Source organism: Onychostoma macrolepis, chromosome 14, assembly GCF_012432095.1.
Source record: "Onychostoma macrolepis isolate SWU-2019 chromosome 14, ASM1243209v1, whole genome shotgun sequence".
In the NCBI taxonomy this organism is placed as follows: Eukaryota; Metazoa; Chordata; class Actinopteri; order Cypriniformes; family Cyprinidae; genus Onychostoma; species Onychostoma macrolepis.
Window position 1 is genome coordinate 19,311,286 of NC_081168.1, and position 16,352 is coordinate 19,327,637.

Consider the following 16,352-nt stretch of genomic DNA (forward strand, 5'->3'; position numbering starts at 1 on the left):
TCTCACAGCTGTAGTGGTGCGACAGACATCCACAATGCAGAGGACAAGCGAGTGACTGTACATACATCGCTAGTGAATTTTCACCTAAAATGCGTACAACTACACCACGGTAGGTCCCTCACATACTCGCCGCAACATCGTAACACTCCGCTCTCAAGTTGCTGATATCAAGATTAAGACTTGTCAGTACATTCTTTAAAAGAATGGCCAGAGATTCACCATCTGTTCTGTCAGTCCGATGAAATCCGATGAATGATTCATGGACAGCAAGGTCTCCGTCGACATATCTTAAAACCACTGCAACTTGCTCATGCCTACTTATGTCTTGCGTTTCATCTGCAATAAGGGCAAAAATTCCGGCTTCATGCACTCTCTGTATGTCATTTTTAACCTGACCAGTCATTATATTAATCAACTCATTCTGGTGTTTGCTATGGACATAATTGTATGATCTTTCTCTCCTTTTGAATAGCCGGTCAATTAGTTATTAAATCCATCAGCTCTAAGAAATTTCCCCGATTTTGTGATTCATCAGTTTCATTGTGACCTCGAAGAGCAATACAGGAACGACAACAAAAGAGCAAAGTCTCGCATATTTTTTTAAGATATTCTCGGTTCTCATCCACTCTCTTTGCATGTTCACTGCTGATTTGAGTGGCGACGCTTCATGTTTTACATGTGTTGATAGCTTTTCATTTTTAACCCTACAGAAATGTGCACGCTGCTTTTCTGATGTTCATTGAGTTTTTCAGTGGTTTTTTTCCGGTTGCCAAATCCAGTCACTTGAAATGTGTCTGTCTTGAACTCACCAAATGCACAACACGTGAAACAAAAAGCACGATCAAGGGCAGGACTATGTTCAAGTCATTCATAAATCGCATACCATTCTTTCCTGAACTTTCTACCGCCTGATGCTGGAAATGAAATTACTGGTTGAAATGGCCCAACCTCAGTAAAGTTTGCAGACATTTTTGGTCCATGAACCGGATCTTGCTCATGATACGCGCTGTCTCTGAAGGCTTGGCTAACTGGCACTGCTCCAAATTTCAGCGAATCTGACATCGGCTCACAGCGGGATTTCTCTTCTTCAAAACGAGTGACACTTAATTGCTCAATTACCTGTCCTCCGTCAGCAATATCTGTTTTTGTTTTTTGGAGAAATAGTTATTTTCACATAATAGTGATTCAATCTTATCATTCCAAGATGGCGCCGTGTGTGTTGGCTGGCCGTCATTCCATGTTGTCTATTTTAATGTGTTTTTTTGTTTTATTTGTATGGCTTATTAGCCCTAGTTACTCTCTGGACTTATGGCAAGGCAAGGCAAGGCAAGTTTATTTATATAGCACATTTCATACACAGTGGTAATTCAAAGTGCTTTACATAAAAGGAAGTGAAAAAGTCATTAAAAAAATAAATAAATAATAAAAACAAGATATAAAAATTGATTTTAAAAGAATTTAAAACAGTTAAGAATAGAAAATGATTATAGTCATAGTGCAATCAGTTCGGACGTAGCACAGTGCTCATTTGACAAATGCACTGCTAAACATATGAGTTTTGAGTCTGGATTTAAATGTGGCTAATGTTTTAGCACATCTGATCTCTTCTGGAAGCTGGTTCCAACTGCGGGTGGCATAATAGTTGAAAGCGGACTCCCCTTGTTTTGTGTGAACCCTTGGTATTTCTAACTGACTCGATCCTAATGATCTGAGTGGTCTGTTAGGTTTATATTAAGTGAGCATATCTGCAATGTATTTAGGTCCTAGGCCATTGAGTGATTTGTAAATGAGTGAAAGTACTTTAAAATCAATCCTAAATGTAACTGGAAGCCAGTGTAAGGACCTGAGGACTGGTGTGATATCCTCAGATTTTCTGGTTCTAGTCAGAATCCTGGCAGCAGCATTCTGGATGAATTGCAGCTGTCTAATTGTCTTCTTCGGAAGGCCGGTGAGGAGACATTACAATAATCCACCCTGCTGGTGATAAAGGCATGAACAAGTTTCTCCAAGTCTTGACTGGACACAAAACATCTAATTCTTGCAATGTTTTTGAGATGATAGTATGCTGATTTAGTTACTGCTTTGACATGGCTACTAAAACTAAGGTCTGTCTCCAGAATCACCCCAAGATTTTTGACTTGATTTTTAGTTGTTTGACCCCTAGAGTCAAGGTATGCATTCACCTTGAGAATTTCATCTTTGTTTCCAAATGCAATGACTTCAGTTTTCTCCTTGTTTAACTGAAGAAAGTTCTGGCACATCCAACAGTTTATTTCATCAATGCATTGGCAGAGGGAGTCAATGGGGCTGTAGTTATTTGGAGATAAGGCTAGGTAGATTTGGGTATCATCAGCATAGCTGTGATAGGCAATTTGGTTCTTTCTCATTATTTGACTTAGTGGGAACATATACAGGCTAAACAAGAGTGGTGCAAGAATTGAGCCTTGTGGGACTCCGCATGTCATGGATGTCCACTTAGACTTATGCTCTCCTATACTCACATAATAACCTCTCCCTTCTAATTATGACCTGAACTTATGACTGCAAAACTTTGCTTCGCATTCGTGCAGTGATGGACGATCTCTCTCAGAGTGGAATGTGTTGTTTTCTCCCGCAATTCATGCCGTCTATGCCAGTGTAACCTTGGCTCAGCCTAGAGTGTGGGTACCGGCGAACACGGCGGTTTCGGAGCAATCGCCGTCGGAAGCATGGCAGACGGGCGGGTTTTGCTGTGAAAGCTAGAAAACATGGATGTCAGAGGATGTCAGAGAGAGACGCCTGTTGTCTTCGGGAGACTGTTCGAGTGAGAGACTCTTCTGTTTGAGTTCAGTTTGCCTGGACTTTTGGATACCATCTTCGCGGTCTGTGACTCGGTGACACAAAGTTTCGAGAGGAGTAAATACTAACAATTTGCGTTATATCGAGTCGGCTGTGGTCTCAGTTGGAGCGTCATTGTCTACGCTGGAGTCTGGTACAGTAAATATGGCACTAGTTAATGCAAGATCACTCTTAAACAAAACGTTTATTTTAAATGACTTTTTTATACAACATGATTTGGATTTTCCGTTTATTTCTGAAACATGGCTTAATGTTGGCGAGACACACGCCCTGATTGAACTTTCTCCATATGACTGTACATTTTTTAGCACCCCTAGAACTACTGGCCAGGGTGGCGGACTTTCATGTGTTTAAATGCTGTCTCTTGTCAAAGGTGAACTATCAGAGCTTTGAGGCTCAAGTGATGATGTATGATGGCTGGAAATCTGTTCTGTGTGTTGGTCTATAGACCACCGAAATATAATAAGGATTTCATTCAGCAGTTTTCAGAATTTTTAACACACATTGTGCCAAGTTGTGATAACATTCTAATTCTTGGGGACTTCAATATTCATGTGTGTTGTCCAAATAAGCCAATGGTTTCTGAGTTTCTACAGCTCAGAACTCTGGACTCTTTTAACTTTACACAGTTTATTTAAAATCCAGCCCATGAGCAAGGCCATATTTTGGACTTGGTCTTATCTCTGGGCCTTCCTATTTGCAATGTTGATGTTTTAAACTATGATCTGTCTGATCACATGCCTGTAATTTTTAATGTTATTATGCCATGCAAACCAGTTTTGCCACAGTCAGGTGTGTTTTGTTCTCATCTGATTACGTCATCCATGGCGGTAGAATTTTCTGAGGTATACAACTCCACGTCATTTGTGAATGTGATTGAGTCTCCTACTCTTTCTGAGGGCCTGGATGAGCGGTTGATATTGTTCAATTCTGTTTGCTCCGATATCTTAGATGTAGTGGCCCCATATAAGGTTAGAAAACCTAAACTTAATCCAACTCCATGGCTTAATAACTATACTTGTTCTCTGAGGCAGGAATGCAGAAAGGCTGAAAAGAAATGGAGAAAGGATAAGCTGCAGGTTTCACTTCAATTTATGAGGCAGTGTTACCAGGCTGCTGTGAGAACTGCAAGGCAAAAATATTTCTCGAGGGTCATTGCACAGAATTATAATGCCCCTGCAGCCCTTTTTTCAACAATTAATAGACTTCTCAATCCGATTGGATGTTCTACCATGACCCCCTCTTTGGAGGTATGTGAAATGTTTTGGACATTTTTTTGTGGAAAAAGTAGAAAAGATTAGAACTAGTCTACCTACATCCTCAGCTGAGACTGTGATGCCACCAGCTTGTGTAAGGAGTTTTGAGCTCTTTGAGCAGGTGTCTCTGGCGCAAGTTATGGATATTATTATGCATTTGAAGCCTACATATGGTGGTTGCGATGTGGTTCCTTTACGTCGTATTAAGGAGATGGTTGATGTGGTTGGGCCCAGTATTACTTCTATGGTCAGCAGTAGTCTTCATAATGGAGTTATTCCAACAGGCCTTAAACAGGCCACTTAGAACTGAAGAACTCAAAACTACCATGCCTAGCTAAGATTTTAGAGAAGGTGGTTTATTCCCAGTTAATGTCATTTTTAAGTAGGTATGAGATCTTAGACAAATTTCAGTTCGGTTTTAGAGTAGGTCACAGCACTGAGTCTGCACTTTTAAGAGTTGTTAATGCAGGTAACGTGGCAGCTCTGATTTTATTGGACTTAAGTGCAGCTTTTGACACAAGAGACCACATGATTCTTATGAAGCGGTTATCCCATTTATTTGGAATTCGTGGGACAGTTTTAGAGTGGTTCAAGTCTTATTTGTCACATAGATCATCCTCTGTAAAGTATGGTAACTTTGTTTCGCCGACAGCGCCTGTTACGTGTGGTGTCCCCCAAGGTTCTGTTATTGGCCCTATTTTATTTTCATTGTATATGTTGCCCCTGGGCTCAATTTTTTAAAAATACGGCATGTCGTACCATTTGTATGAGGATGATACACAGCTCTATTTACCTATGAGAGCAGGAGAGAATAATGGTTCGAATTTGTTATTTGCATGTCTAGAGGAGGTTAAGAGCTGGATGACTCAAAATCTGCTTCAGTTGAACCAGAGTAAAACTGAGATTGTTTTTTGGCCCTGCCAGAGGATGTTTAGATATGTCCACATATTTGGGTTCATGGTCCGATTATTGCCATGACCAAATAAGGAACTTAGGTGTGGTGTTTGACCCAGAGCTGAAATTTGACTAGCAGATTAATGCTTTAGTAAAGAGTTGCTTTTTCCAGATTAGGTCTATTGCTCGACTAAAGCCTATTCTGTCAACAAAAGACTTAGAGAAGGTTATTAATGCCTTTGTTTTGTCTCGTCTGGACTATTGCAATGTGTTGTATGTGGAGTCCTGCCAGTCCACTATTTCACGCTTGCAATTAGTTCAGAATGCAGCAGCTCGGCTGTTAGTGGGTGCTAAGAAAAGTCATCATATCTCACCTATTTTAGCTTCTCTCAAGTGGCTACCAGTGAACTACAGGATGAAATATAAAACTATTATATGTTTTTAAAGCAGTGCATGGGATGGCCCCTGCTTACGTATCTGAGCTCATTGCTGTTCGTCAAGCACCTAGGTCTCTAAGATCCAATAATAAGTTATTGCTTACTGTGCCGTGTACTCATTTAAAGTTAAAAGGGGATCTGGCCTTTGCTGTTGCAGGGCCGAAGCTCTGGAATAGTCTTCCTCAGGTGCTTAGAGAGGTCTCATCTTTAAATGTTTTTAAAGTTGAAGTTAAAAACTATTTATTGTCTTTAGCCTTTGAGAGTGTGGGCTAGTCTTTGCTGTTTAGTAGAATGTGTGTTGTCTTAAGTTGTGTGTTTTAATGAGTGTTTCTTGATTGTACAGCACTTTGGTCTGCAGGTGCAGTTGTAAAATGCTCTATAAATAAAGTGAAATGAATGAAATCCAGTGTATTGGGACGCTTAGCCATTTTGTCCGATCGATCATCTAGTTTTCTCTAATTTCCATACCAACAACTATAAACTATTTTAAAAATAAAGATGCAACCTATTGAGTAATTTGTTCTGCCGCCACCATCAACACGGAGAGTTCAAAATCGAATGCAACATCAAAATAAATGGGGCATCACAATTTATCAAAATAAAACAGAAATAGTGAAGTATCTTATCAAATTGTGATTATCAAATCAAAGGCTGTGACAAAGTAACTTTGTTCTTTTGTCCTTTTGCAATATAAGATATTTTCATATGAAATTAAAGTTTAAATTGCAGCTCAAAATGAAATGCAAAATGCAATGCAATATGCCCTAAAAAAAAAATCGGTAACACATTATTTAGTCCACTTTAGACATTCTACTAACAGTAAGTAACCTTGCAACTACATGTCATATAGCAGTTATTAGAGTATGAGAATCTTTGCAAGTATGTGACCAAGTGACCAAGTATCCAGGACCACAAAACCAGTCATTATAAGGGTAAAAAAATTAATTGAGATGTATAAATCATATGAAAGCTGAATAAATAAGGATATGATAGGACAATTGTTAGGATAGGACAATATTTGGCTGAGATGCAACTATTTGAAGATCTGGAATCTAAGGGTGAAAAAAAAAAAATCTAAATATTGAGAAAATCGCCTTTAAAGTTGTCCAAATTAAGTTCTTAGCAATGGATATTACTATTCAAAAATTAAGTTTTGATATATTTACGGTAGGAAATTTACAAAGTATATTCATGGAACATGATCTTTACATAATATCCTTATGATTTTTGGCATAAAAGAAAAATCGATAATTTTGACCCATACGATGTATTGTTGGCTATTGCTATAACCGTGCTATTTATGACTGGTTTTGTGGTCCAGGTTCACATATGTCAACTTATTCTACTAACCCTAAACCTAACCTAACGGTCTACTCTGAGAGTTAGTAGACATGTAGTTGCAAATTAATGAGAATTAGTTGACGTGTCAGTCCTGTGTCCCGGTGTCTTGTGTTTTTCTCCCCTTGTGCCTTCCTTGACCTAGTTTCTCCCTCCATGCCCATATTTGGTCCTTCCTGTTCCTGTCCCCATTTAGTTCTATATGCTTCAGCTGTGTTCTATTAATTTCTTCGTTTACTCCTAGCATTTAATAGGGATGGGACAATATACCTACCTCCCGATTCGATACTATCACGATACTTGGGTGCCGATACGATATGTATTGCGAATATGTATTTAAGAATTTCGATTCTACAAGTATTGCTATTTGATATTGCTATGTGTTGCGATTTTCGTTTTTTGTTTTTAACTCTAGACCATGGGAAAAAGTTTAATGATACACTAATATAGGCTACAGACTGTTACAATAAAAAAAAAATTAATAAATAAATAAAATCTTTGCAGTTACTATTGCGATTAGATATTACAATTTATTGTGATTTTTGTTTGCTTATTAAAGACTAGACAATGGAAAATAGTTGATTATACCCTTAAAAGACACTGTATATGATGAGTCATATTAACAAAAACAATGCATCACATCTTTCTAAAATTTTATTTCAGTAGCATACACATTCACAGTGTATATTTAAAATACCAAAACCCTGAACTTGCACATGAATATGTCATGAATATGTTCAACAAAATGAGCAGGAAAAAAATACTTTCTGAAATAAAATAAAGTGCTATGTTACTTTGCATACCGTTTCAGTCATGTTTAGTCATGTTTTCCCAGCAGTTGGGATTCAAAACGTGAATTTATATGAAATTGAGGAAAAAAAGAAAAAAATACTAAGATACTGTGTTTGTGTTTGTGTTTGCGTGTGCGTTTGCGTGTGTGTGTGTGTGTGTGTGTGTGTGTACCTGTTTTTCTATTCAGGTGGGGACTTAAACCTGAATACACACAGACTCATGGGGACGCATGTCACGGTGGGGACCTAAATTGAGGTCCCCACGGGTAAACAAGCTAATAAATCACACAGAATTAAGTTTTTTGAAAATCTAAAAATGCAGATAGTTTCCTGTAAGGGGTAGAGTAGGTGTAGGGCAATAGAAAATACAGTCCGTACAGTAGAAAAAGCATTACTCCTATGGAGAGTCCTCACAAGTATAGCAAACCAGACGTGTGTGTGTGTGTGTGTGTGTGTTCTGTTGCAGCTTTACAGCTCATTCAAGTGCTCTAGACTGGTTTTTGATTCTACTTCATCCTCCGATGCTCTGCTTCATCTTTAAAAGTAAGATTAAATAGAGTTTTAAACTTGATTTAGCCAACTATTTTGTCAAATACTGACAATGAACCACACTTCAGCTTTTAAAGTGTAATAAATGTGCAATGTCAAAAGATTCATATCAATATTTAAGGTTAAATGTTTACAAACCTATCTTTACATCCTACATGTAACAGTAACCTTTGGTTATGGTATGCCAGTTTGTGTCTATTTTTCTTAACAAATATATTCCCCACCTCTTGTAATGTTGTTTCAGATAACTTATATGAAATTGAAACATACTAAGATACTGTGTGTGTGTGTGTGTGTTCTGTTACAGCTTTACAGCTCATTCAAGTGCTCCAGTCTTGTTTTTGATTCTACATCATCCTTCGATATTCTACTTCATCTCTAAAAGTAAGATTAAATAGTTTTAAACCTGATTTAACCAACTAGTTTGTCAAATACTGACAATGAACCACACTTCTGCTTTTAACGTGTAATAACTGTGCAATGTCAAAAGATTCATATCAATATTTACAAACCTTTTATATTTATATCCTACATTTAACAGTGATCTTTGCTATGAGATGTCATGAAATTTGTATGAAAATGTGCTTGTGTGATTATAGGTGCTGTGAGAAAACGTCAACACCGATACTTGTTACTTATTTCAGTGTTTCTGTCTCACTCTTGTCCTAAGGTTATCATAGTCAGCCGGATGCGGTCCTTATCCAGACCAGATGATGGACCTGCACCCAGAGATTACCACAACGCAGTTCTGAATGTCAGCGAAGACCACGACAAGTCAACATCAGAACTGAACAGACATCAGCACAGATGCTCAGCAAAGACCACGAGAAACAGACAAGTCCTCTTCACAGACCCCTATGGCCAGCAGTGAACGTGTCAGGCCAGGAGCTGCTTGGACCACAATGCAGTTTTATCATGCTTACAGTCACTGTCCACTACTGGTCCACTACTGTGCAGCCCTGCTTGACAGACTTCTCCTCCAACCAAATGACAGCGTGACGTATCCTGATCTTCAAGCAGTAGGAGCTGGATGAAATATTCTGAATGACATCAGTCCACAATCTCACTAGTGATGCAGCCTGAAATCATAATCACACCATCTTTGTTCATGCAGAGGAGAGCTGAGCTGACTGCTCCTGGTTTTTCCCAAGGTGTTTTTTCTTCGTTTCAGTCACCTGCTGGAGTTTGGGTTGCACTGTCACCTCTGGATTGCTTAGCTGGGGTTTAAAAGACACTGAATATTCAGGAATAATACTGATTTCATTGTATTGCATAATGACCAAACTTGAACTGAGTTGAACTGGATTATGATATCACTGTTTTCTCCAGAGTTGCTTTATTGCCGAATCGACTTTGTTTCATAATGTATTAATTTTGCAACATTTTTACTGATACTGAATTTTATTAAATCAACATCGAGCTGACACAAAGTGAATAATGAAATTTTGTATGCTATAAAATTCCTTATAGCTGAATTGAGCTAATTCATTCGTAAAGATTAACGTTACCAAGTTATCGAACTGAATTTTCTTTTTAGAGGTAAAGTTTTTCATTAAATAAAATGTTTTTGTACAATTTGTGGTTGCACTTTACTTTTTATTTATCTTCATGTAATACCTACTTTTTATAGAGCGTTTCATTGTTATTGGCCAAGAAAAGTTTAGATTTTTTTCAAGTTTTGAACGATTTTCTGGTTTATTAATATTAATAAAGGGAGACGTATGGAATATTTAAGCTTTTATAGAGCAATGCAATCTAGTCTACATACCGTAATGTTTGTCAGCTCTATTTTAGGTATTTCCATAGGTAGTTTTGGCCAGATTACCCATTTTAAGTAAGGTATAAACCCACTTAATGAATGAACTTCATGAACGGGTCCGGATCCGGTTCTGTATAATTATGCTATTTGCTAGGCTACATTTTGCTATATTTTGCAAATACTGTAAACGCCTGACAATTATGCCAATAGCAAAGTTGGCATCAATTACTTTGCATTGAGGACATGATAAAACTGAACGCATGTATCAATAAAAAGGTGTGTAAAAAACAAATTAATATTTTTAATGTCTATTATCTCTGTTTAAGTAATAAAGTAGACCTAATATGTATAATTTAAGCAATTTCTTATAAATATGTGGCTGTTTTAGAGAAAATAAGTAAATCATAGAGACAGAAAAGTCACTGTATAACAGGAATGACCCATAAATGAGTGTATTGTTGCTGGGTTTTCATTAAAAAAAAAAGAAGAAAAAAAAAAAGAACCACAAACGGTTTAAATAAGGGAAAAGACCTTATTTATTTGGGTTACAATACAAGGCTATATCCATCTTATTCATTTTGTTAAGAAAAGTTAGATGTTTAATATATGCAAATATGCCATTGTAGCTACTATTTTATGGCTGATGTGTTTTAATTAATAAGATAATAAACCACAAACTACGTTTTAATTAGAGTAGGTAGCCTAAGGGGAAAACCGTATTTAGCCTATTTGTGTGTTAAACGTGGGTAAACCCAAAGTATCTTTAAGACAAGTCATGTCACTAGGCGGCCATCTTTGAAACGCCTCTCGGGCATCCAAGTGCAGCTCCTATCTCTTTGAATGGGGAAACATCAAATTCTCCAAAACTGTTCACTAAGCTTACGATTAAATTTCATATTTGAAATCACCAAAGAAATCTGACAACAACTGTATCATAAATGTTGTTTCTTTTACTCAAATAGCATTATAAAAAGCTTATTTTTCAGGTTAGATCAGCCAGTGCGCATGTGCAGTGCTAAACACACGTCTTGGGTATTCTATAGTCTTTGGTAAAACACAGTTTAATATAGGCTATAGGTAAATTTGTCATTGTACTATTTTATTGTATTGTTTTTTTGTTTGTTTTTTTCCCCCTCCGTTAATAATAATGAGCCATAAGCATTCATTTAAAGGAAGGGGAAAATCCAAAAACCTTTCATGTATAGACTACTTGTGTTACAACGCGGGTACATCAGTCTTCGTTATGTTCATAAAAGTGTTGTGTTTAATATAAGCGACTTTGTCATTGTAGGATTGCTGATATGTTTTTTTTTTTTAAGAGTAATATTGAATCAACCATAAGCATTAATTTTGTTCAATAGGACAGACCAAACCGTTAAAGATCAAAATAAGCGCTACAGATGTGAGAATGCGAGATTTGTTGCTGCTGAGGTAAACGCTCTCGTTCACTTTTGCTGTCTCTTTGCTATGTCTGTAGAAATAATCGTTAATTCTTAATTTGAGTATGGCACAGACTTTACAGGTAATAATATAGGGCCTAATAAAAAAACCATGGCATCAAATGATTTTTTAAGTCAGTTTGATAAGTTTAATAAGTTGAAACGACGTTCACAGTCAATTTGGTTCAACTCATGTTTAACCGTTGCTTCAGGTCATTGTAGGCTCAGGCTACTTTTTTCAATTAATTTTAATGAATATACAAATTAATACAATTAATTTTATTTATTTTTTGTTACAAATTGTTCATTCATTTATTTTTAACACCGCACCTCCAGCATCTCCATTTTTTCGTGGGCTACACTCCAGGGGGTGCTGCAGCACCCCTACTTCCCGCGGTAATGGTCACAGTGCATTCTTGGACTGCAGTGGCATGCAGTGCGTTAACAAGGTACGAAACACTATCTCACGACAAATTTGTGCGTATTTTATGAGGTGGCTAATTCGTATGAATTCGTACGACCTCACTCATACAAATTCATACGATTTTTGCTAAATCGTACGTATTTTATGAGTTGCCAATTCGTACGAATGAGCTACACCCAACCCCACCTCTAAACCTACCTGTCACCGGGGTTTAGACAAATCGTACAAAATCGTACGAGTGAGGTCGTACGAATTTGTACGAATTAGCCACTTCGTAAAATATGCACGAATTGGTCATGAGATAGCGTTGGGTACATCTTTGATGGTCTGTCACACCATTACATTTTGAGACATTTGAGAAAATCAATTGTAATTTTAAGATAATCTTTTTTATCATTATTTCTTAAATGCATACTTTTCATTTGATGTATTTCATAAGTTTTGTATCTCAAGTTTTGTCAGCTCTTCTCTAAAAAAGTTTGAAGGGTCTTCACCACATGCCACTGTGGTATTGCCTTCTTCATGTAGGATGCATGCAATGCTGCTTTATAATTTGAACTATTGGAACAGACTTTATGTCAGTAGCATTCCTACAATGCCTTAAAATGCTGTCTATGTAGGCAGCTCACCAGGCATTGGAACAGAGCTATTATTTCTTTATAGCCCATAAACCGTGCAGTGCATTGTCAGTTTAGCTGAAGGTAACCGACTTTATCTCATGCTGTTTACTGCTTATACGTGTCTTGATGCCTTTTTCACTGTTTTTGTCGCATCAATTTGGAATCTTCCAACATTTGGCTTCCGACTGAGAGTGATTTGTCCCTGCCTCTCAGTATCGGTAAAATGGCTAAGGACACAGACTCACTAATTGAGGTCACAGGGTCTCTCCAGCGGTGCTTTTCTAATCTCCATAGCCTTCAATCTCGCTCTTTATAACATGCTGAAATGGATAAGTCCTCCAGGGGTAACCTTTGAAATTAAATGGCCCATAATTCTACTGATATGTGTCAGTGTCTGTCATTAGAGGCGGGGTTTGTATGTGTGTGAGTGTATGGCCATCTCCTCACCTGTCCCTAAAAGCTGCTGGTCCCAGAAGAGACGCCTTCATTGCTCTTCCATCCCAGAGCACAGCCTTTTTTCCCCATTTGCGTGTCAATAGAGCTGTCAATCATGGTGTCCCTTGGCCATAAAAAAATATCTATCATATTTCAGAGGATGAATCTCAATTCCAGGGCCAAAAACTCTGTCTCTCAATGTGATGCTGCTCCGATGGAGATCTGATGATACAACTCTCCTCCCAGTCTGTCCTCTTCAGCCTCATTTACACATCTAATCTCAGAATCTATTGAATGCAAATAGATATCTCCTGACTGACAGACATGCAGATTTATGGGAGATAGGCTGGATAGGTGATTGAATGCTTATATTCTTGGAGTGATATATTCATTTGCATCACATATTAGACATAAGCAGAATTCAGAGAATTCTTGGTAGTCATTCGTCATGATTTGCATGAACTACAATTTACAGTGCATTTAGTCAAGATAATGTATTGCTAATGTTAAATTTTACATAAATTGTGATTCATGGAGTCATTCATACTTGTGTGAAAAACATACAGTCATTGTGCAAAGTGTTTTTTGGGTGTATTTCTGGTTTAATAGTGCATGATTAATGAATATAGCAATATCAAAAGGCAAATGCATCATGGTTTGGGCAAATACATTTCGATATTCATTTTTTAAAATAAATATTAAAAAAATATATGTCATTGTTTTTAAATGATAGAACTGATGGACTTTTGAAAGCAAAATGTGTGATTTAGGGCTTCAGAAATGTAAATGCGATAGAAAAGTGATAGAAAGAGGCCTGATGTTTTAGACTTGTATTTGTTTGTTATGACAGGAATATTTAATTCTTAATACAAATGATGAAAGCTGAAAATGTCTGATCTGACAGGAGGCCCTAGTGGTCAGTTTGCTCTAAATGGTTAACTTGGGTTGAATATTGCCTGAGGCATTAGAGGCCCCAGGTCCTCCCGATAGCAATTTCTTTAAATTTGTGTCCTCTTTAAAGGGATAGTTTACTCAAAAATGAACATTCACCAAAATGATGGTCTCCAATGCTTTTTAGTTCCCAATATTATAAATATTAATATTAAAATATCACAGAAGAATGAAAAGTACAGATGTGGAATGACATGAGAGTAGGTAAATAATATGAACTGATGTAAATAAAATGAACTATTCTTTTAATAACATTATGATGCAGCTGACAAGTCTGTTATCATACTAACCCTCCTGCTGTTCCAAACCTGTATAACTTACTTTCCTTTGTGGAACACACAAGAAATTTTGATTGATGATTGATATTTTCAGTGCAATTACGATGAATAGAGACTGGAGTGTTCAAGCTTCAAAAGGGATACAAAAGATATACTAAAAATATCATCAAATAGTCCATGCGACTCAAATAGTCCATGTGACTAGTCCATGTGACCAAATTTCTGGAGCCTTACAGTCCAGTGAGCTGTAAACTGCAGCAACTAGATAATTGAATCAGTATGTTTTTCAATTTCAGAACCGGATCAGTCAGATTTGAAAACAAATCACAATCAGTTGTTCTGCTTAACATTTATTGTGGAAACTGTGATTGTTTTTTTTTGTTTTTTTTCCCTGGATTCTTTGTTGAATGGAAAGAACAGCATTTATTTGAAATGGAAATCTTTACTGTCACTTTTGACCAATTTAATGCATCCTTGCTGAATAAAATTGTTTTTCTTTCTTTCTTTCTTTCTTTCAAAGAATAAAAGTTTGAATAGTGTATCTTCCATACTGCTGCTATTGTTTTAGATAACATGCAAAGCTGAATTCAGGTTGCATGGAGATCCTCCTCAAGAGATTACCTTTAAATGTTTCTTGTGTAAGATGTGATGGGGGTCTCCTCACTAGCCTAATGTAGGACCCAATGGGGACCATTTAATTGACATAGACTTTTCATGGCCGCAGGACGCCAATTGAAGCCTGGCTCTCCCACCAGCTGAGTGCTGTTCTGAGACGAAGAAAGCAGCTGAGTATGAAAAGGCCACCCTTGAGCGCAAATGATAATGGAATAGATTTTTTTCTCCAGCAGCCTCATGTTTTTGTGGAACAGGAAGTGCATTGATGCAAAAGCACAGGCATGGTAGTAAATGTATATGCAGGAATATGCTACGCTACACAATTAGAGCTCTAGTTTTTTGATTTCCCACTTGCACCGTTAAAAGCAACATAGGAGCCACAAGGTGTCTAACCAATGGGAATTCAAAACAACAGAGCTAGTTCTTTCCCATATAAGTGAGAATATCTAGCATTCAGGTGTTTCCATATTGAATCTTAAAATTTTGCATTCTAATAAAAGTAATAAGATTTGAACTCCAACAGAGGAGCTTTGAGACTGATTCTGCATTCCAGCTTGGACCTAATTATGGAACTACAGGCTACTAGAACTACTAGGGTTGTGTTGAGAGAGATGCCAGATGTCGAAGGAGTGTAGTAAGTAGCTGCTTATATCTTCTCTGTCGTCTTTGGCTTCTGGCTCTTCCAGAACTGTCTGAACTCTTTCATTAAGATAAATTACTGAGCTCTTGCATGGGAAAGGGCTGCCATCTTAATATTCATGTCTAAAAGTTTTTTAAACTTGCCATCAATGGCGAAAGACTAGAAATTATGTGACTTTTCATTATAGGCAGGACTTTTTGATTGCATCTTTTAAAAGGCCTAAAAGACCGTTGTCAAGGATTGTTTTCAATGAATACAGGGTTTTCAATGGCTTTTTCAACTGTCAAAAACTTTCCAAAAGTCTTTCAATAGAAGGAAAAAAAAAAAACAAAACAGTTTTAAAATGTTCTCAAATTTCACAGCCTCGTTTTCTTCCATGAAAAATTCAATAAGGGTTCTGACAGATATCTATTTTGTTCCTTATGTTCTTATAGCTTGTAGCTGGTAGAGCATGATGCTACAAATGCCATGGTTGTGGGTTAAGTTAATGGGCTAATATTTTAACTTTTGAATGGAACCACAGTATCAAAGTATAAAATTTGATGACCACTTCTTTTCTGTCCACACACTTGTGTGTGTTGTGTTTTTTTCTCCTATGGGGTTCTAGTAACTCCAGTAATCCATTCACTGTCTTTCCACTAGAGTTGCTTGCATCATGTTTGTTATCTGGTCACAACACCAATGCACACTAGAGTTCAAAAAGGTGGGTTAAGATTAATATTTGCACTGCAATTTAACTCGTTCATTAAATAACAATTGTAACATCTCGTTCTGATAGAAGTCAACATCCTTAATGTTTACTTTAGTAACTGTCACTATGGTTGCCTGTATTCTTCGACTTTTGGTAAGGACATAAAGTAAATCAAGGTAAAAGTCAGCACACTACGACTGCAAAAAATATTTCCCTATAATTTATTAAGACATTCACACAATGGTGACATTTCAAGCCAGCTGGCTCTTCATCAGAAGACCCAAAGTGAATTACTTTTTTCTTTTCTTTTTTCTTTTTTAATGGCTGAGAGCCTACAGTGATGTTTTTAGGTGCTGTTCAAGGTTGTTTTTTTTTTTTCTGTACTTTTACATTTTTA